Source organism: Nicotiana tabacum, chromosome 6, assembly GCF_000715075.1.
Source record: "Nicotiana tabacum cultivar K326 chromosome 6, ASM71507v2, whole genome shotgun sequence".
Classification (NCBI taxonomy): Eukaryota; Viridiplantae; Streptophyta; class Magnoliopsida; order Solanales; family Solanaceae; genus Nicotiana; species Nicotiana tabacum.
The window spans coordinates 194703144-194710671 of NC_134085.1; the positions used below are offsets into that span (position 1 = coordinate 194703144).

Below are 7528 nucleotides of genomic sequence, written 5' to 3' on the forward strand. Positions count from 1 at the left end.
CCTTGCCTCTAAAATTAGCATCCTCGTGCGACGAATCTACTCAAAATCACAACGAATATGTCGCATTATGCTAAAGAGACAATACCCAATCGAAAACAATCGAAAAATATCAAAATTAACGATTTTGACAAAACCCGAGCCCCAGGCCCACGTCTCAAAACTCAGAAATTTTTACGTCATCGGGTTCCTTATCTCTCCATGAGTTTATACATACAAAATTTTCTCAAATCGGACCACAAATGGCCCCTCAAATCCCAAATTTAGAATTTCAATTTCAAGCCCTAATTTCTTATAATTTGGCTATATTTTCATGAATTTCAAGGATGATTTCACAATATAATCATGTATTTAGTTCATAGGACTTACCTCTAATCACTTCCCGACAAAACCCCTTCATTTCCCGTCCAAAAGCTCTCAAGGTTGCTCAAAAATGGTGGAAATATGGGTTTGGTTCGCGGATGAAATGTTTTTAACATTTTGTCCGGGTACTGTAGCTAACCCTATTCGATCGCATTAGACCTCCTGCGATCGCATAGAACAAAATTCTCGGGCACTGTAGCTAACCCTATGCGATCGCATAGAGCAAAATTGCTCTGCACTGACTGCTGCATTTCTGCAGCATTTTCCAACTTCAAAAATTCCCGTTAGCCATCCGAAATCACCCTGAGGACCCCGGGACCTCAACCAAATGCACCAACATATCTTAAAACATTATCCACACTTTCTTCAATCATCAAAACACCTCAACTAACACTAAAATCATCGAATTCAAGCCTAAGTTCTTTTAAAACTTCTAAAACACGCATTCGATCGAAAACCCAATCAAACCACGTTAGAATGACCTGAAACTTTGCACACGCATCCCAAATCACTTAATAGAGCTACAACAACTCTTGTAATTCCATTCCGACTCTCGGATCAAAATCTTACCTATTAACCGGAAATCGCCAAAATACTAACTTCGTCAATTCAAGCCTAATTCTACATCGGACCTCCAAAATTACTTCCGATCACACTTCTAAGTCACAAATCATCCCCCGAAGCTAACCGAATCATCGGAATTCAAATCCGAGCCCTCTAATACATAAGTCAACATCCGGTTGACTTTTCCAATACAAACCTTCCTTAAAGAGACTAAGTGTCACATTTCTTATCAAAACCACTCCAATTCAACTCGTCCACATAAGCATAACAAAATAGGTAGTGGGGAAAACGGGGCGGTAACTCACGAAACGACGGGTCGGGTCATCTCAGTAATAGATTAGACCTTAAGAACCCTATCCTTCCTAGGATAGTTCAATAACATATTGACTGAACAGGATGTTTCAAACATTCTTGTTGGAGAAAAACAAACAGTAGGTAAACTTCATAAAAATAAAAAAAAATTAGTAGGTAGTAATGCATAACCGTCCAAGCCGCATTCATTTAATTGTACAATGAAATAAGTAAGATATCTTTTCTTCTTTAGCCTCAAAGTATTGTGGAGGAAAGGAATGCCAAGAAACACCATTTGGTGGAGAACCTGTGTTGGAGAAGCAAGAAGCTTCAGTATTTATACCTAGTTACTATTTTGGAAATGAAGAGGGGATTGGGTTGAAATAGAATGGAGTTTATTTCTGCATATTGATGGGGATAATCTTCGGAATTAGTTTAATGACAACTTGGCCAGATTTGAGGTACAGGAACTACAAGCCAATTAGTAAGGCAGCTGATGTGAAACTAATGAGCTCCCTCCACATGGATAATCTAAAGAAAATATGTGGCTGCAACTTTCTTGAATGGATGTCATTCCCAGTTTATGAACAGGTCAAATCGATGAACAAACAGTCGAGCAAATGTGGCCATTTATTGCAGAAGCAGTAGAGGCTATTGTAAGAGATTTGCTGAACCTTTTTTAGAAGATTATTGACCTCCTGGAATTATTTCATTGAAGTTTAGCAAATTACCATTGGGAACTTTGGCACCTAAAATAGAAGGTATTCATGTTCAGAGCCTTAAACAAGGTCAAAGCACTATCGATATTGACGTCTTATAGGATACCTCACAGCCTAGTGGTCAATGAAGTGGGTGCAAACCTTGGAAACCAAAGTTCAAATCTTATTAGAGACAACAAACACTAGGTGATTTCTTCCTATCTGCCTAAGCCTTGGTAGGCAGAGTTACTTGGCATTTACGCTGCTCGGACTGTCCGAAAACGTCGTTGAATGTGTGTCGGATCCTCCAAAAGTAGTATTGACATGGGTGCAACAATATTTTGGAGAGTCCACACAACATAGATGCTATTGATAGTTATAGGTGTCCGGTGGAATGGTCAACGTGTGCCAAGATCGGACACCTCCTGTTATCCAGAAAAAAGGACATTGACCTCCGATGGGGGTGGTGATCTCAATATTGTCTTAAGTATTGAAGCTGCAATGGATGCTTCTGTACCCATTCAGTTGAAATATCTTCAATTTCACCGTTATTTGTGTCATCTTCCAACTAGCTGGGAAATTCCTTGCTTCTCTGTTGTTATTGTAGCTTTACTTTCTAAGCCAAAGTCTAAAATTGATTATACTTTGAGGGTTGTTGGTGGAAGTTTAACAGCTCTTCTTGGACTTTCATATATGATTGATGACACTGTAAATACACTAGTGACCAGTGATAGATATGCTAGAATGGCCCCACCAAAATTATTGTTCCAATGGGCGGCATGCCTATGGATACTAGCGATTTGGAACTTAAGCCACACGGAAGCACATAGAAACTTTATTAAAGGCTAATGGCTTAAAAACCATGAAATGTTAGGAAAATCTGATAAATATGTGATTGTATTCATTCGTCCACTTTTAAAGGTTAAGACCAAAATGTGACGACCCGGCGAGTCGTCTCATGAGTTACCGCTCTGTTTTTCCATTTTTTGCTTCTTTATGCTTCATTATCCGTGTTTTATGTGATCGGGTTGATTCGTTTGAGTTCGGAAAGGATTTGGTAAGAAATGAGACACTTAGTCTCTTTTAAGAAGGCTTAAGTTGGAAAGAACAACCGGATATTGACTTATGTGTTAGAGAGCTCGGATGTGAGTTTCGACGGTTCGGTTAGCTTTGGGAGGTGATTTATGGCTTATGAGCGTGATCGGAATTGGTTTTGGAGGTTCGGAGTAGAATTAGGCTTGAATTGGCGAAATTGATATTTTAGCGATTTCCGGTTGATAGGTGAGATTTTGATATAAGGGTCAGGATGGAATTCCAAGAGTTTCAGTAGCTTCGTTATGTCATTTGGGATGTGTGTGCAAAATTTCAGGTCATTCGGACGTGGTTTGGTCGCGTTTTTTATCGAAAATGTATTTCGAAAGATTTCTCAAATATTAGGCTTGAATTCGATGTGTTTTGGTAATTTGATGTTATTTGAGGTGTTTTGATGATTGGAAAAAGTTAGAATAAGGTATTGGGTCATGTCGGTGCTTTTGGTTGAGGTCCCGGGGGCCTCGGGGTGACTTCAGATGGTTAACGGGAAGATTTTGAACTTAAGAGAATTCAAAAGATTGTTGCTTCTGGTATTTCCGCACCTATGGATTGGGGACCGCAGGTGCGGTGCCGCACATACGGAAGGGGAGCCGCAGAAGCGGATTTGGGAAAGTAGTCAAGAACCGCAAATGCGACATATGGACCGCACCTGCGGAGTCGCAGATGCGGCTAGTGGACCGCAGATGCGGAATTTGGTCCCTTAAGTGATTTCCGCAGAAGCGGAAGCTAGACCGCAAATGTCGTACCACAGAAGCGGGATTCTGTTCGCAGATGCGAAAAAAATCCCTGGGCAGAATGTTAAAATTCGTTTCATCCGCGATATTGAAGCTCATTTACTCCATTGTTGATCATTTTGAGAGCCTGTTGAAGGAAATTGAAGACGGATTCAAGGGGAATCACCTAGAGGTAAGATTTTTGAACTCAATACTCGATTATTACTGTGAAATCCACCTAGAAATTCATGGAACTAAGCTAAAAATGGAAGAACTAGGGCTTGGGATTTTGAACTTTTGAATTGGGATTTGAAGGAACATTTGAGGTCGGAATTGAGAATTTTTGGTATGTATGAATTCGTGGGGTAATAAGGAATCTAATGATGTGAAAATTTCTGAGTTTCGAGAAGTGGGCCCGGGGCTTGGGTTTTGCTAATTTCGGGATTTTTGATATTTTTGATTGTTTTCGCTTGGGCGTTGCTCCCTTAGCAAATTGTGACGTATTCGTTCTGATTTTGGATAGATTCTACGCGCATGGAGGCCGATTCGAGGGGCAAAGGCGTCGCGAGCTAGAGTTGTAGCCAGTTCGAGGTGAATAATGATTGTAAATGATGTCCTGAGGGTATGAAACCCCGGATTGCACATCGTAGTGCTATATTGAGGTGAGACACGCGCTGATGATGGGTGTGTCATTTACTATTAGGGATTGTGACTTGGTCCATCCGGATTGATGAATTTACCGTGTATTTGACTGAAACTTATTTGTTATCATCATGATTTGGGCTGATTGTCATATTTGGGATTCGTGCCAACTATTTGAACCCTCCGGGGATTTTTATCACTAATTCCTCACTATTTGACTTATTACTTGAACTCAGTCCTGTAGATATTTACTATTTCACAAACTCAGCCACTTTTATTCATATTTGAAACTTAAATGATATTTCTAAATGATGTTTTGGGCTGAGAACTACTGTTTTACTAATGTCCGAGGGGCTTGTGATGATTTTCGAACTGAGTGAGGCCGAGGGCCATATGTGAGGATATGCTGAGTGATATGAGGCCGAGGTCCTGAGATACTTTTATACGCCACGAGGTGGCTTGATATAGTGCTTGGGCCATAAGGGGGCCCTCCGGAGTCTGCACCCCCACAGTGAGCGTGGGTACCCATCATGATTTGAGAGTGAGTCCGAGAGGCTGATACTGTACTGAGAGTGAGCCCAAGGGGTTGATATTATACTGAGAGTGAGCCCGAGGGGCTGATATTGTTCTGAGTTATTGTTAATGCGCCTGAGGGGTGGATTTTTACTTGTTATTTACCTGCTAAATTACCTGTTTTACTTGGTTTAAAGGAATTTCATTTGACTTCTTCATGGATTTACTGCTTTAAGTGATTTTACTGCTTATATATAATTGCTTTGTGACTTTATGTGTTTTCTTGCTTTCAGCCATTATTTATATTTATTACTTACTGGGTCGGAGTAGTCACATTACTCCCTGCACCATGTGTGCAGATTCAGGCATCGCAGAGTCCGCTCCTGAGTGCTAATCTTCCCAGTCCAGGCAGTGTTTTCGGAGACCACGAGGTAGCTATTGGCGTCCGCAGCCCCCGTGCCTCCCTTATCATACTATTGTCATATTATTGAACTTCTGTATCGGATTTCTTATCTAGTAGACTGGTATCCGGATTTATTAGTTGCTCATGAATTGTGATACCCCGGTTTGGGCTGTGTCGGGAATGTTTCTACTATTGTTATCGTTATTTCCGCAAATTATGGTTATTATATCATGTTTTAGAACTATTTATGGTATTTAACTATTTAAATAAGGTGTTATGTTTTGGTCTGGCTAGCCTTGTCTTCACGAGAGACGCCATCACGACCGGGTTCGGGGTTAGGGTCGTGACAAGTTGGTATCAAAGCCTAGGTTACATAGGTCTCACGAATCATAAGCAGGTTTAGTAAAGTCTCATGGATCAGTATGAAGATGTCTGTATTTATCCTCGAGAGACTGCAAAACCTTTAGGAAAAACTTCATATTCTTGAAACTCTTGTCGTGCGAACTTGTTGGTCCGAGTACTAAACTTTTATTATTCCATTCTCTCACAGATGGTGAGGACGCGAGCTACCGGACGAGGTGGATAACCACCGGTGCCACCAGCTGAGACCACTAGAGGCCGTGGTCATGGCAGAGGCAGAGCAGCGAGGGCAGCACCCGTAGATCCACCAGCTACCTTAGCTCCGGATCAGGCTCCAGCTATGGATGCTCTAGCAGCACTAGTTCAGGCACCAGCTGTGATCATTGTGATTTCGGTTCTTCAGGAGGCCTTGGCACAGATCTTATCAGTTTGTACTGGCCTGGCTCAAGCAGTTTCAACCACCACAACAGCAGCTACTTCACAGGCCGGGGGAGGCAATCAGACCCCCACTGCTCATACACCTGAGCAGGTAGTGCAGGGACTTCAGACGTCGAGGGCACCTCTAGCCTAGCCGGTTTCACCAGCTCAGGAGTTTGTTGTGCCAGTTATGCCGGATGATGAGCAGCGTCGTCTTGAGAGGTTTGGTAGACTCCAGCCTCCGTCATTCAGTGGTGCTGAGGGCGAGGATGCCTATGGTTTTCTAGATAAGTGTCAGCGGATGCTCCGTACAGCAGGGATTCTTGAGTCTAGTGGTGTGGCATTTACTACCTTTCAGTTTTCTGGGGCTGCCTTCATTTGGTGGGAGGCGTATGAGAGGCGTAGGCCTGTGGGAGAAGTGCCCCTCACTTGGCATGAGTTCTCCATTTTCTTCCTAGAGAAGTATGTGTCGCAGTCTCGTAGAGAGGAGTTGCGTAGACAGTTTGAGTGGTTGAGATAGGGGGATATGACTGTGTCACTGTATGAGTCGAGGTTTCCTGAGTTGGCTCGTCATGCTGACTAGATGGTTCCGACAGATCATGAGAGGATCAGGAGATTTGTTGATGGCCTTAACTATCACCTTCGTATTCTTATGACTAGAGAGAGTGTTGGGTGCTACGTTCGAGGAGGTGGTTGATATTGCTCGCGAGATTGAGACGGTCCGCCGTCAGGATTGAGAGGAGAGGGAGGCCAAGAGGCCTCGAGGATAGGGCAGTTATAGTAGTGCTCCTTTGAGGGGTAAGTTTCAGCATGGTATAGGTTGTTCATTCAGGTCTGCTCAGCCAGCTCGCCCAGGTTATCGTGGGGCATCTTTGGGTCATGGTTACCATGGTACTCAGTAGGGCCAGTCACCACTTAGTGCCCTTCCAGCTCAGAGTTTGTCCCGTGCTCCTCAGCTTAGGGTTCTTCTATGCCAAGTGCATCAGCTAGCCACTCCGGTGCGAGGGGTTCCCTTCAGTCCCCTTCTCCAACACCTGGGAGTTGTTTTGAGTGTGGAGAGTTTGGGCATATGTGGAGGTAGTGTCCTCGTCGTGTTGCTAGTATGTCCCAGCCGAGGGGTCAACCCTCGACTTTTGCTCTAGTTACTTCACCACCTGCCTAGCCAGCTAGGGGTGGAGGTCAGGCAGCCAGGGGTCGCCCTAGAGGGGGAGGTCGATCAGGCGGTGGTCAGGCTCGTTTTTATGCACTTCCAGCTAGACCTGATGCTATTGCTTCAAATGCTGTCATTACAGGTATTGTCTCAGTCCTCCACAGAGATGCCTCTGTATTATTTGATACCGGTTCCACCTTTTCTTATGTGTCATCATACTTTGCTCATTATTTGGGTATGCCTCATGAGTTTCTTGCTTTACCTATTAATGTATCTACCCCGGTGGGTGATACTGTTGTTGTAGACCGTGTGTACCGATCATGTG

At 43.3% G+C, this 7528-nt stretch overlaps 1 pseudogene; it reads left to right on the plus strand.

Annotated features, from left to right (window-relative positions):
- The first annotated feature begins 1626 nt into the window (after positions 1–1626).
- Positions 1627–2852, plus strand: LOC107781624 (calcium-dependent lipid-binding protein-like; annotated as a pseudogene).
- Positions 2853–7528: the final 4676 nt, after the last annotated feature.